This window comes from Aphelocoma coerulescens, chromosome 1 (genome assembly GCF_041296385.1).
Source record: "Aphelocoma coerulescens isolate FSJ_1873_10779 chromosome 1, UR_Acoe_1.0, whole genome shotgun sequence".
NCBI lineage: Eukaryota > Metazoa > Chordata > Aves > Passeriformes > Corvidae > Aphelocoma > Aphelocoma coerulescens.
In genome coordinates this window covers 118137809-118153423 of record NC_091013.1, presented here as the reverse complement: position 1 = coordinate 118153423, position 15615 = coordinate 118137809, and the positions used below count along the sequence as shown (strand labels likewise).

General features: G+C 40.0%; 2 long non-coding RNA genes across 3 annotated transcripts in view; both read right to left on the bottom strand.

Moving 5' to 3' along the window:
- LOC138120004 (uncharacterized) overlaps window positions 1-15615 on the bottom strand; it is a 97567-nt gene that overhangs the window by 54498 nt on the left and 27454 nt on the right. The gene's annotated exons all lie outside the window — the stretch shown is intronic.
- Window positions 5715-12349, bottom strand: LOC138120001 (uncharacterized). The gene is made up of 4 exons (XR_011155696.1): window positions 12245-12349; window positions 7619-7668; window positions 7313-7495; window positions 5715-6344 (listed from the first exon to the last, which is right to left on the bottom strand). It is a non-coding gene; the product is annotated as an uncharacterized lncRNA (long non-coding RNA).

Here is a 15615-nt window from a genome sequence, read left to right as displayed (position 1 = left end):
CCTTTGTTTTACAGGTTTGTCTTCCCGGTACTTTTGTGTCCTGATTTTTTCCAGTTATTTGCTTTCTGCAAATAAATGAATCAATTACTGCCAGTGACCATAGCTTGACATGCAGAAATGTAATCTTTTCACTCCCAGGATTTAATCCTAATGATGAACATAACATATTTGAATCTCTGTATGTTTTTCAATGCATGGAGCTTCCCTGGATTAACATTAAAAAAGCAAGAAGATGTATGTGCCATTGTGTAACTGTTTCATATACCAAACATTCATCAATAATAAGGGCAGCTTTCAGTGAAGAAATATAGACAGGTAAAGTGAAAGTGTATTTTTTTCTGCACAATAATTAGTAGTATTGTGATTTTTCAGTGATGTAAATTTAAAAAAATAGGAAAACAAAACACAGATGCAGAATCAATCTGGAATAGGAGAGAACATAAATAGTTCTCCCCTAATGGCAGATGAATTCTAGCCATGCAATTGTGTCCAGAAGTCACACAATCTGCTGTTATGACTCTTCTAAATCCTTTTTTAAGAAAAACTGAGAAAGCAGCTCTCAAAATGCCTTAAGTCCTTAAAAACTGTTTTAAATTGATAGACCTCAGTGGAGGAAAAGGAAAGACAAGTCATAAGTGAGGTACTTCAATATTCTCAAGGCTTTTTGTCAGCAAAGCATTTTGCACTTTAGTTTGTGGAAAAGCCAGGGAGAGCTGGTAAGGGTTGTCTGGTCAGTGGCTATTGTTATTATGGAGCTTGCCCAGGGAGCCGTGGCCCACACCGTGGAATTCCAGCTTAGCTGGGATTTGCTGCTTGCTCTGGATGCTCCTGTTGGTTTAAACTGCCTCTTGCTTGGCCCCCTTGTGCGTCCCCCTCTGGAGGGGTCCGTCACACCTCGTGTTGCACTCCAGATGTTGGGCAGCCATCCAGGCTCCTTTACAGCAAGAAGAAGGGAGCAGCATCTCCAGAGGTGACTCATTTCCCACAGCAGACATTTATCTTCCGATGGGATGGGCTGACCTGTCATTGGCACATAACTCTCTCTCGGATGCTGAAGGGCCTGGAGCACCTCTGTGCCCCAGACAGGCTGAGGGAGCCGGGGCTGCTCAGCCTCGAGAGGAGCCCCAGCTGAGAGGGGCCCTCAGCCCTGGGTGTCCCTGGCTGCAGGGAGGGCTCAGGGCAGGGCCTGGGCTCTGCTCCGGGGCCCAGCAATGGCACCAGAGCAGCGGGCAGGGCCTGGGCCCGGCAACTCCCCTGCACAGGAGGTGGAACTGCTGCCCTGGGCAGGGCCAGCCCTGAACAGAGACCAGGGAGGGTGTGGAGTCTCCTCCCTGGGGATATTCCAGAGCCCTCTGGACACACTGCTGTGCCCTGTGCTCTGGGATGGCCCTGCCTGAGCACATGCCCCACTGTGGTCCCTTCCATCCTGACCCATTCCGGGATTCTGTGATTAGTGAATTTCCTTGTCTTCATTATGTTGATACTGATGTGTAGTATTTTACAGAAACAACTTTGGGGTTTTTTTTTTGTACCTTTACCAAAAGCCCAGTGCAATCAGGACTGCTAGAAATGTCTAAGACACATTTCAGAGGTGGCATTAACGTGTGAGTTCTTAATTTCATTAGAGCGAGCTCCTTTGGCTTCCCACATTTCTCTTCTAGATGTCTAATCACAGGGACCTTTTAAATAGAAAATAGAAGCTTTTGTTCTTCTTCCAGCTCTCAATACTTTCAAAAGTCGACCACCTGCTGTAGGACATTTGCTTTGATTTAGTAGCTTAAATTTACTCCACCTGCTTATTTTTCTTTTTTTTTTACAAAGCAATGAAGCCCAAAAATTCAGGCAAGTTGTCTAGCAAACCCCTAGGGAAGATATTTCTGAAACTCTTCCTTTCCTTCTCTTGCCTTTTTCTTGATTCCCATAAAGGGAATTCTATAATTGTTTACATTATGATCATTGTGGTGAAGCCACAGTTATGGTCACCAGAAGAACAGATCTTTTTTGACATGAATTCTACAAAACTGAAATAGTAATTATTTTTTTTTTAAATCTAAAATTTATGGCACTGCATGTATAAATGCAAATTTTACTATTTCCAGAATTATTGCCACATCACACACCCACCAAGAACCCCATGTATTTTCATTTTGATGGTTTTGTGATTTGTGGATGCTGCCAATTCTCTTCTGTCAAGGAGCAGGGTTTTTCTGTTCCTTCTTTCATCCTCCTGGTTGCTGTATAACCTCTGCCCTCACATATTTTGGTTTGTCTTTCTCTTCACTGACAAGTCCAAAGAATTTCTAAGGTCTACTGCACATGAACTTTGCAAGCTGAAAGAATTTTTACTTCTACCACCATACCACAAGGAAAATCTTCGTGACTGATTTTGGACTAAAACATGCTAAAAAAGTAAAATGAATCTTAACAAAGGTATTTGCAGAACATTCGTTCTGCAATATTTTTTTTTAAAATTAAATTCAAAAGGTAAATTTTGGTATGCCAGAAGAGTGAAAGGAATAAATAACGAAGTTACAGAATAATTTTCCTTAGTACCAGGAACTTCTAGCCATTATTTCAAACCTCTCTGTTTTTTGAAGAAATCACTTGCTAATACATATATGTCCTTTTATGGATGATTCCTTTTTATGACCGTTGCTATTATTTCAGACTTCATTGTGTTTGCCTTCCAAAAAAAAGAAAGCATGTTTTCAAAGGAAGCATAATCACTAATAGAAATAGGTTTCCATGTTTTTCTGGGAAATAGTTGCCTTTCCTTCACAACATGATTCTATTTTTCTTTTTCTCAAAATCCTTGAAGACCTAAAGTGCTTACAACCCATTTTACAGCTAAATCATTTTTCCTTGCTCTGTTAGTAAGCTAAATGACATTAGGCCATGAGTAAATTAGATGGGAACTGAACTGGGAGAGCTGTTTTTCCTACAGTATAAAAGGGATTCTGTGTCTGCTGTGTGCATTTAAACCTATGTGGGACAGGATTTTTCTTCTCTGAACTTCAAACCAGCAGCTTTTTTCAAGAGAGATCAGTCAGCAATGCAGCTACAAGACTGAATGAAAGAACCAGTCCCTCTCATTTCTGAAGAGTACAGGTCTGTTTAGACCAAAAATGCCAATTAGCAAGAAAATGCCCTGATGATGCAGGAAGGATTGAAAGCAGAACAGTTCCTAGTGAGACATCCGTGTAAGCACACACATACAAAGCTGAGAGAATCTCTACAACTGATGTGTAATTTGATTTTTGAATTCCAACACCACTAGAGCACCTTGGAAAAGAAGCTCTGAGGATAAAAATGCTAAATAAAAATGAGGATAAAAATGGAACCCGTACAAAACTTGCTGAGGCAAAAGCAGAACCAGATGCTTTTAGAGAGCTGGGGAGTTTGCCGCCCTTATCTCGAAATGCAAGGCTGCATTGTACAGTGCTAACACATGCAAGCAAAACCTTAGAAGAGTGAAAAAACTCACACCTTCAGCCCTGGAGCTGGGCTGGGTGCCACAGATCTATTAATAGAGCTCTCAAAGCCCAGACGGGTCTCTGCACTGTCCTAGGCGCTGCTCTCAGAGCTGACAAGGTCAGCTAAAATTCCCGTGTGAATTCAGTGACTACAACTGCAAGGGCCAAATTCCTCCAGGCACATCTGAGGTACACTGGCATGAGAAAGTGATAAAAGAGCCACAAAACCCATCTTATCTCCTTCAAACCTGAAAACAACCTTTGAAAGTATTTTTTTTTCCACGTTGTTGTGTTCCCTTTCATTTGACCCTCAGCCAAATCACTTCATAATCTCCACAGCTCCTATGAGGAGTAAGTGGATTTACGTCACTGCTTTCCCCCGAGGAAACCAGATCCCAGCAGGTTGCTCACACGCTTTCTAGAGCTGATGATCAGGTCACACACAACAAAGAACACCTTTAGCTTTTATTCAGATTTCCCCTTTTCCTCCTTTAAAGTTTCTGCTGAGTTTACAGTGTCTTCTTTCAGTAATAATGAACATCTGTGACAGTGGAGGAGCCAAAATAAACCCCGTCAAGGAAATTCTATGTAGTTATGCTAAACAAGTTTTATTCACAGGTTTAAGTTTCATACTAAAAGGGGTACAATGTCTTCCCACCCTGACATTACTGAAAGTCATGTATACAGTACCAAAGGATTGCCATGTTCTTAAGATGATTTTTCAGTCGTATTGTCCCGGAATAAAAAGCAGTTGTGCAGCTTTCAAGTTGTAACAAGGGGCTCAATGGTTATTGTGTGAAATGTTTCTCTTACCACCATGATGAAAACCAGCCCGTGCTGGGAGGGAACCCACTCTAAGTAATTCAGGCATCAACCATTATCTGGGGCAAGTGTTGACCTGGCCTCAGACAAAATCCTTATTGTTCCCTTTGTTGTTCCCCTCAGTCTCCCTCCCTATGTTTAGTTAGGATATGCAAATTGTACCTGAAAAGAAAATTCACAGGTAATTCATTCCTTTTCCAGCTTCAACAGCTGGAACTGGCAACAAGTCCTCATGAAGTGATGTTGTGCTTAAGCCTTTTTTATATTGCTGCTTTTGCAATGTAATGTAGATTTAAGAAGGGATCAGTGGTTTGTACAGCTCTGTAATTCCCTCAGAAGTACCAATATGCTTTCCTTTTTTAATGCTTTTAAGTGCTTCAGTTCTTTTTGTCCATGATGACCACTTCAGATTTTTAATTCAAACCCCCAAAAACTGATTTCTCATGTCCTCTGTTGCAATATCCAAGAAAAAGAGTCCCAGACATTTCTGTGGGCTTTTCAGGAAGAGTCAATGCAGCATCTAAACAAACCATTTATTATTATTCCTATTTATCGCCAATAAATTGACTTGAGACCATGTTCTTATAACACAAAAAACCCCCCAAAATACAAAGGAGCAAATGTGTCTCCTACAGTTTCACCTTTCTAACTGCTTTTCAGAAGCAATGAAAACCATGGAAATCCCTTAAATGCTTAGAAATCTCACCCCCTGGTAAATGTAACCCTTCCATGCACTGTCTCACCAGTACAGAGCTCTTCCTTCTTGCTTTGCCCTCAGTCTTTGCCAGTATTTTGCTCACCAAGGAAGTCTGTTAACAAACGTGATTCAAAAACAAGACGGTTTTTTGTGTGCTCTTCTTAAGTTTAAAGAGCTCTTATTCTTATCCTAGAATTCAACATATCCAAAGAAACCTCTTGCCTCTGATGTGAGGTCTTTAGGAGTTGGTAATGAGAGACCAACCAGAGCAAAGCAGAGAAGTCCATTCATGAAAAGAAATTTGGGGTGTTATTTAACTGAAGGCTAATCCACAAAAAGCAAAAACTGTTTTTCACAGATCAGAGGAAAAGACAGAAAAGCCTTTTTATTGTTAAATGCTACAGAAAGCATTGATTCAAAATGCTCTCAAATACTGTGGGAGCACTGGCACAAAGTAATTGTTTCATAATGTATACTAGTAAATTTAGATGCTAATCTACAATAATGCTTAGAGATTGCCAAGAGGAACTTATGGGAAGATATAGGAAAAAACAGCTTCTGCCCTCGAGAACCTAAAATATATATTGGAAAGAAAAATTAGGAAACTTGACCTTATGGATAATAATCTAGAATGAGCATTCCACATTACCCAACTTGCAACAGTTACCCTGCCAGTAATATGTACTTGGGGTGCTTTGGTCTATACAAAAGACAAGAACAGATGACTCCAAAAGAGTGTTTTATTTTGGAGATTTTTTTTTTAATATTTATTTTGTCCATTTAAAGTAAAAAGTATTTCCTATTTAAGATGAACTGAGAAAGCTCCCCTGACACAAAGCCAGCAGTCACTGCTCACTGAAGTTAATTAAGCTGTGGTTAACACAAGACAGAAACAAAGCTGAGTCCTCTGATTCTGTTTCAGCACTGGTTGGTTTTCTAATGAACAAATTAAAAGGTATCATTCTACACCACGCTCACAGGAAGACTTGTGTGGATTATGTAAACCATAAAATCCACACGCTCCAGAATATCAGCCAACGGGCCCTAGAGCAGAGGGAGACAATGTCTCCCTTTGAAGAAAGGGGAAAATGAGGACTTTCTGCACCTTTAAAACATCTTAAAATGAAAGCTGAGATTAGGAAGAAGAAAAAAAAGGAACTTTCCCACCCCAGAGCTGGCTACTGATGCGATTAGGTGCAAGGAAGAGCTGCATCATTATCCATAACAAACACAACACTGCTTTTTAAAAATTGTCTTTCACACCACATCCACAAAAGTAAAGATCTTTGTAATAAGAGAGAAGAAGTGTCATATCTGCTGCAATGCAATTTGACTGAATGAATTCCAGGGATCTGCAATGAAACAACAGAGATAAATGTAACTCTCCCATCTCAAATTTTACCTTTCATGTATGAAGTGATTGATTAAACTAAAATACTTAATTTTTATGGTTGGCTCAGTTCATCATTAAAAGAAAACCTAATTAAAACAAGGCTGACTCCTCATTTAGTTCCTATCCAGAACAGGATTTAACATTAGGAAGATACTACAGTCATTGCTTATCAAGGCTTTTGTCCTAAACCCCAACCCAATAAAAACAAACAAAACCATTTGATATTAATCTTAATTTTTCCAAGCTAGAATCTATTGGCAAATGGAAAAATCTCCTACAGGGATGTGTAGAAGTTCCATATATTTGACATGTGGCTTCCTTGAATGCCATGTTTTCTAGACCTCCAGTATTGAAATAAATAAGATTTAACCTTTTCTGCATAAGAGACAACTGTATTACTTTGGGGGGGGCTCCAGCAAACTTCAGAGAAAGGGGGCAAATTTCCCAACACATCCCTGAGGTTTTCACAGCATTCCAGCAGGATATACAGGCTGGAAATGCTAATATTTCATTGTGGAACAGGAGATGATGCAATTTCAGGGGACTGAAAATGAAATAGGTTTCATGAAATATGCCAAATGCCCCCTGGGGTGCATCCCTGGGGTTCATGGAATTCTGTGGTTTTCCTTGCAGTTTGCTTTTAAATAAGTCTAAATTAGAACCATGGCTCCTGTAAGGAAATTTGGCATTACAGGGTATGTAATCAAAGTTATATTATGTTCTTTAAACTCTCTGCAGAGAGTAGGATTTTAATTTTTGATAATGGGCTCGATGTTCATTAGCATGCACTGTGTATTTTTCTTGGGCCTGTCTCCGCAGTTCTTCTGAAATAGCCATGAGTATGGAGACTTATTAGGAAAATAGAGAAGAGTTTGAATAACGGTGCTTCAAATATGCTGAAGACATTGCATGGTCCCACACACTCACCCAAGACCAGGATGATCCTGTGGTTACAGGATTAGTTTGGGGATCTTAGGATTTTGTCATGAACTTCTTGTGCAGATGGGATGAAATCACTGATGCTCTGGGCCTTTATTTTCACCAGGAGTAGTATTTCCTTCTCCCACCTGTTCCCTTGTTCATTATCCACGTGCTTCCAAATAATATAGCCTAAAAATGTTAAGATCCCTTGGTAGCCAGTGCTGTTTGGACCTACAGAAATATCCCCACACTGGTCTGGCAAAGGCAAAGTAGGACAAATTTTCAGGGACATTTTCAGGGGGAGGAACTCACACACACAGGAACCAATCTTAAAGTCAAATCTTCATCTTTGCAGTACAAAGCTGGTAATAAAAAATAATATTCCTTGGATGAATATTAAGGGCATTTAAGCAGCAACCCAGGAGCAGGTTTAGAGCCACAGAAAGACAAAACAGATCTGAGCTAGGGTTAAATGACAGGACAAGTTCTATAAGATTGGTTTTCATTTTCATATGCTGTTGAGCTCCCTGCTGCTGAATGGCAATAACAGTGGAAGTGGTGAAATATTACGGGAAAAGCCACTATTTCAGTGTGTCTGGCCCAAGCAAAACCCAAAACAACCAAAGAGTCAACGTTGCTTTTTTTTCCAAATGAGTGACTCTGCAAATCCAACACATGAGATGTGTGTAAGCAACAGGGTCCAAGTTCTGAGAAGCGCTAAGCACCTTCAAATCTCTCCCGAGGGAATGGGAATTACAGGTGTTCCCAGCAATGGCAACACCAATGGTATCAGCACAAGGAAGGATTGTAGGCTCAGGCCTTTTTCCAAGTCAGACTGAATGTCTAAATTCCTCACAACAATCTTGTTGCTAAGTTAAACTCAAACTTTTCCTGTGCTTTTGTCCCCTCCGTTAGGAACTTCTGCTCCCTAGCAACACAACTGGTGATTCAGGGAGCAAATTATCCCCTTTTCCACATTTCAGTGCTCTGGAAAGCACTGCAAGCTCAGCACTGAGCTTTGCCACAACGCCTTCTGAAGTCTGTGGAAACACTGCCTGTGACTTCCAGAGGGTCACATGAACTTATGTGAGCTGGCAGATTTTTATGGTCAAGATCCTGAGCTGCTGGAAGTTCACATGCTCTGTACATCCACAAATTCAGCACAATCTGCCAGCTAGGAGCACCATTTTCACTGCCTTCACACACTATAGGTTAAGAACAACCCCCTCTCTGTTAATCATAAATTATTTCCAGAAAAAGTACCTTTGCCTTGAGCTTCTGTATCTCTGTGAGCAATAAAGAGCTCTGTCTCCCCTCTTTCCAATCCTTTAACCCTGAGAGTTACACAGATCTGTCAGACTTCAATCCCTACAATTTTTTTATTCCCCTAATTCAAAAGAAAGGTTTCATTGGTAACTTCATCGAAACCCTTATGCTTCTGACAGAAAAAAACCAAAGTGAAATGTGCATTATTATAGCCAGTATGAATTTACCAAATTACTCCATGATGGTACCACAGAATTGGAAGTTACTCATACTCACTGAGACAACCAGACAACAACTTGATGTTGTGGCCTCTCCTACACACCTGATAATGCATTCCCTGCCCACAGTATTTTGGATTTTTCTTTGGAGCAAGAAAACCCCCCCAAAAATTCATCAATACAGATCAGATTGTGCAAACTTCCATAACCTGAAAGATGTGGTTTTCTGTGTTTTGATTGTTTTTACTGCATGGCTGAACAGTCTTGGTGAAGGTTTTAACCTAGGAGGAGAATAATGTTTTTCATAATTTCCCAGTGTTTGCTCATTTCTAACATGTTAGCACAGGAAGAACAGCAGTACTGCAAGAAATATAATCTTGGCAGTATTTTCAGCAAACCCAACTCATTAGGATTTTCTCAAACACAGAAAATACTTGTATTGAATAAAAATTATTGGTGCACAGTTCAAATAATCTGATCATGCTATGTTGACTTGAAGTTTGTATTTCCACTTTTACACTTTGTTGCGATTCAGGCTTTTATCACAAAAAGCCTGGGATTTCTCTGTACTTTGTAAAACACTGTGTCCAGTGAGGAACAGGATACCTTGTTTCCATTATTCATAGGATCGTTGCTTTCTATTGTGACAAATTCAGAAGAGTATACGTAAATAAAATATAAATATTTAAATATAAATTACTTATGCAGAATGTGGGCCCAGGCTCGGGCCTCAGAGTAAAGCAGTGAACAGGAACATGCACAAATTGAATTTCATAATGCTTAGAAAATACTCTGAAGAGCAGCTACTGGGGTTTTTTTTTCACGTTTATGAAGGAAACTTTTAATTCAAATTTGTTAACTCTCCTGGGATAAGAGGACAATTAAAACAAGGGTCATTCTAACTGTACCCAACTCTTAATTAACCAAGGTAAGTTAAAATTTGCATTTTAAGTTGTATTCTGTACTTTTAGTGCTGTTAAATTCAAGTATCCACAAAAAAGGAGAGTTTGTGTATCACTTCAATTTTCAGGATTTTAATAGAACTTAAGAACATAACTGAAAAAAATTGGCAATCTGGGGCAAAAATCCCATTAATCACAAGGAGGTTTAAAAGAGATCTCACCATCAAAGTTTTACCGATTCTTCAAATGTCAAAATTGATGTTGGTACATAAGCTAAGCTTAGAAGTCAAGATTAGAAACATTTTCATGTTAATGTGAGGACAGACTGGGTAACCAGAGCAGATTTAGAAAGCCCAGCTGGAGCAACAGGCTCTTAAACACAATAGTATTAAAATAAAACAAAACAAATAGAAACTATGGCAAGGTAAAGTTACAGCTTTTGCTGAGAAAGGAAGTATGCATACATGAATGTTATATAAAAATTAAGCATGTTTTCTTTGATCTGTTAACAAGAAAACTAAACAAGCTGGTGGATATTCTCCAAATAACTTCTCATTATTGGAACTTTTTTTGATGACTGAATTCCTTCCCAAAAAGAACAAAGATGAGTCCCCTCTGGGACAGGAGACCTGAAAGCCAGAAATAATCACTTTCTACGCATCCTATTGTTAGATGGTGTCCAAGGTTAACAGTTTTGTAGGACTAAGGACAAAGACCATTTCCCTCAAATGACTTCACACGAATAGCAACAGGACTGTGGTTTAAGCAGGTAAACACTGTCCTCTTTGGGTTTGGGAATTCTGATTGACTATTCTACTCTTCTGGCCTATTGTCCTTCACTCTTCATTTAAAAATCCAGGTTTTGAGAAACCAGATTAAGCCTTAGTGTTCTACCATCATCAGCCAGAAATGAGTCTAATTCACTGGTCTCAACATACTTTACAGCTGAAAGCTCTTAAGAAAGGACTTAAGAAGAAAATAAAGCTCATACCTACAGATCACAGACTCTCAGCTGTAAATGGTGGGTTCTACATATTTATTTCCCTCTCCTCATCTCAGCCTCCATCAAGAGGGCAGGTGAGTTCCATACACAGGAAATGCACGGACCAGAAAATGGCAAGGGAAGTGGCCACCTTTTCCTGGAACTTCAAATTAACTGACCAGGTTTGATACTTCAGAGTTCACCTAAGGAAATCTCACTCTTGGTGAGTTGATCATTCAGTGCACATGCCTGACCGAGGCGCTTGGCAGTGAAAAATATTCCCAAACACTTGTAGGAGATGGATGCTATCACTTTACAGTCTCGAGTGCCAAACAATATATTTAAAAAGACGTTGTATGCAACTAATTATCAGTCAGGAATGTGAGGTTAGGCAAAAAGGTGTTGGAATGCAATAATGAGTACAGCAAAGGCAGCATTTATTTTGATAGAAAAATGAACCCACCAAAGGTTCAGTTCTGCAAGGGTGGGTCTAAGTGTCCTAAACTCACCGCTAATTAAAAAAAAAAAAAAAAAAAAAAAAAAAAAAAAAAAAAAAAGCTGTATATAATTCCATTTGGAAATTCTGTTATAAACAGGAAAAAACTCATTTATGTAATATGTTCTACACAAAAAGAGTAAAACTAAATTCACAGGTGTGTATAGAAAGGATACTTCCATAACCTGTGTCTTCCTTCATACATTTCCTATCTGTTGCCAGTTTCAGGTGTGCATGGACAATTGTAGAAACCTTATTTGATGAAAAAGTAATGAAACTGGGAAGGAAATTGTCTTTGTAATAATGCTCAAGCATTTCACGCAAAACTTAAAATTTTAAATAAAAGCCATGGTTATCGCTATTTAAAAAAATGCAGAGAATTACAGTAAAGATAATGAGGATTTATAATTCAGCCTCATTTTATATAGTCAAGTCAAAAACCTAAGTTATCCATCAAGTGAAGAAAATACTACATTTGACTCAAAAAAGACACGAGTTCTAAACACACTGCGATTCGTAATATTTAAAATATTTCCAAAAACTACCATAAAAATCTTAGTAATACCACTGCCATCAAAAAAACCTGTAAGACTTTTCAAGTTATATTAAAGATGATTAAAGTATTTCAAAACTTTCTGTGAAGTCTTGCAAACGTCCAGCACAATATTTCAGTGTTTTTTTGTGAATTTACAATACAACCGAGTAACAACAAAAATGACAACAAAGCCAAATCCTTGAGGCCTTTGGGTCTTCACTTTTAGACTAACCCTTAATTGTATCCTTATCCCAGCAGAGTAAACAAATTCAGGTAAGAAGTTTCCTTCGTAAACAATGGACGTTAATTACTCAACATTTCTTATCAGATATTTTCATTCAGGCTAAAAAGGTGTTAATTTCTCTGCAATCTGTCCCCAAAGAAGGCATCTGAGGGGTTTAGCAGCCACTGGGAGCTGGCAGAAGGGGGTTTTACCCCTCCCGTGCCGACACAAAGAAGCCCGGAGGCCAAGGCTGGAACCCCTCTGGAAGGCGGCACTCAGTGCCCAGCACACCATGAAAAGGGGCAGAGCTCCTCACCCAAAGGGGCTGTACCCTTCTGTCGCTGCTCAGCAGGCACGCAGGCGAAGAAGAAAGAGAGGGGACTCTCCGTATGGGTTCCACGCAGACCCACGGCGGCCGACACACAGGGACGAAAAGGCCAATTGGTGGGAGGGTGCAGGGATCTTATAGTGGGTACGGAATAGGCGGGGAAAGGGATCTCAGCCAATGGGATCGAGACAAGCGCGGGATTGACAGGAACGGAACCAATGGGAACAACACATAGGCGGGACTCAGGGAAGGATCCAATGGGGCGTCGAGGAACAAGGAACTTCCTAGAACTGATACATATTAGAGAAGGGAACTGAATATACATACATCATACATAAAACAGGGAGGAGAAACATGAACCAACGGGGAGAAAACATGCAAAAGCAGAACAAGGGAATCCTGGGTTCTCCCTGTGACTGAAGTTACAGGCTGAACTTGGGTTGCTGACCCCATAGCTAGTTGTCTGAGTTCTCCTCAGGAAACAAAGTGGGCAGTGTCCCCTGCACCACCACAGGCATCATCCATTTTGTTTAGGCCAGGATATGATCGTGATCAAAAGTCTGGGGCGTGGTGGGGAAGAAGCCAGTCTTAATATATATGAGCTTGAAATACCATCTCAACCACAGAATCAATATTATTAAATTCTAGGGAAGTATCAAGGAAGACAATTAAAAATCATATTCAGATTAATTAAACCAATCTTGTTCAGGTTTCTCTTATTTCATGCTTCAAAGTTTGTGATTAGCTGGCAACATAAGGAATAAGAGGATTTTCTGTTTTTCTTCAGTGACTTTCTCATGAACCTTAAATTGCCAGAATAACTATGCTCAACATAACAAAAAAATGACTTCTGTGGTCATCTCAAGATCATCTGCAGCATTTTAATATGGCTAAATTTGTATCCCCTTGGTGCTTTCTTCTAAATTTAGCACATTGTTTTGCTGTTAAAAATAAGTTTCTTTGTTGCTCACGTACTCAGCGCGATGGCGACACACTGTCTGTTCTGGTGTGCTTGAAGTGTCGTGTCTTCTAGCAACCAGCAGACTTGGGGAGAAAATAAACCTGAGGTAACTATTTCCAGTGATTGGCAGCAAGCACTCCGTGGTTCTTGTTTATTTCCACATCGGGAAGAATATTCCCTCTGCTCCGTGTACAAAGGGATTCCTCAGAAGCGATAAAACTCCAGCACTGGAATAACATGCCCCTGGAAATACAATGTACAACTGGAGACCACTGCCAGAATCTCAGCTGCTGTCACTCTCCAGAGCCAGCGGAATGATGCCAATTTACAATTTTTAGGGATATGGTCCCAGGGTGTAAAATGCTAGAGGATAAAATAAGACTTGGTATTGTTGATTCTTTTTTTTTTCCTGTTTGGCTAGATATAGAATAAACAGTAACTTCTCCAGAAGCCTGACAGAACAGCCATTTTACTCTAGAGTATGTAGACAGTTTTAATTTAAACACAATGTCACCACAAGATATTAAACCAGTGAATCTGCCTCTGCTTAGCGTGTGTGAAAGGAAAATTACGTGGAAAACATCCAAGAGTTATAAACTTCTAAATTTTTTTTCCTTTTATTACCAATCATTAATCTGAGAGATGTCACCCTAAAAGTTGTTTACTTAGCTCTTGATCTTTAGCGAAGTGTCATAATTTTATAGATGATATTTAATTTCTTTTTGGATAGTGTTTATAGAGTTACTGAAGTAAATGCTGTTACGGCATTTAGGCCTAAGAAATCTTTGCCCTGCAAGCAATTATATTTCTGTAAAAACACCTGCAGGACTGGAGACTTGAGGATTTAGCTCAGATTCTTTCCCAAGAAATCTAGCCCCCAAATAAATCAGTTTACCTCAGAAGAAATGTGTGCTTACTCCTGATCAGGTTTTTGTACTTAATACTAATACTGCAATACTTGAGTTTACCCATAAAGCAATGGAACAGAAACATTTTATATTAAATACAAGAACACCTGTGTTATATAGAAGTATGCACAAGAAATACATATAGATATGGAAATGTTTAAAAAATGGTTTGCCAGTACGGTCTATGAAAAATTTAACCTAATATTGCTGTAAGTGTGTGCAATATATAGGCTAAAAAGGGAATATCATTGATCCATTAGAGGATCTTCTTTAGAAAAATAGAAGAGGTGGGAAAAAATGCTGGAAATTTTGGGTTCAGCCTTTGGTTTTTTGTTGTGGCAGGGCCAGGCTCCCTCTGTGCCAGGGCCTACTTGGAAAGGAAAGATGGTGACAACCACAAAGCACTTGGATTTTCCAGTCTGAGCCAGGGCCTTCTGCCAGGGCACTGCAGAGGAAGGAAGGGGGAGGAAGTTGGAGGAGGGACGAGGATATTTACACAGAATCACAGAATATCCTGAGCTGGAAGGGATCCACAAGGATCATCTAATCCAGCTCGTGGCCCTGAACAGGACACCTCAAGAATCCCACCCTGTGCCTGAGAGTGTTGTCCAAACACTTCTTGCACATGGCAGATGTTCTCTTGATGGAACTACTCTTGGAACCCTGGACTAGCAAAACCTTGAGACAGAGACAGCTGCTCCCACATCACAGGGGAAAAGACTGCCTACGTGTTGTGGGAGAGGGAAAAACCACACCTGGGTAACACACAGCATTCCTGCAGGACACAGGTGCCTCAGCAGCTGCCAGGTCCAGGAACTGCAGCTGCAAAAATCATCAGTTTCTCCATCTAACCTCAATTTAGTACCAATTTTTAAAGACTAAGGTGAATTCATGCTGCTGAATCTTTGCCTGTTTAGTGTGTGGGTGCACAGGCATAGCAGAGGAGTACATCCTCCACACAGCCAGCCAGCATTACATCACTGTCCTAAAGCATTTGCAGCTTCATGAAAAGGAAGAAATGCAGTATCTCTTCCTTTGGAGCAAGAAGCCAACTCCTTGCTGGCTATTTTTCGCAAGAAGAATCTCTGACAATCATGCAGAGCAAGCAATTCCTAGTCAAGTAAATCCTTTGGAGACAGGCAGTCTATAAGCATCACCATGCATGCCCTGAGTCTCTCTGCTCATTCTTCCCTCCATTCCCCTGTAAAGGCTGTTGAGCATTTTTGCCACCATAGGTTGCTCCGTTTTTCCATGGTAATGTTGGTGTAAGAACAAAGGGGATGTGCATAGGGAAGGGGTGTTGGCCACTGTTAGGATAGGGAAGGAATAAATAGTTGCTTTCTCGGAATCTACAAACCGTACTTCTTTAATAAGTTTCCCACAAATCCAAAGTTTATCCAAAATGCACAAACTGACCAACAGAGACTCTTCTAAGCAGATTTGGTTGTCCTTATTTGGTGGGAGCTGTGACTGCCCCTCAGTTTAGTCCC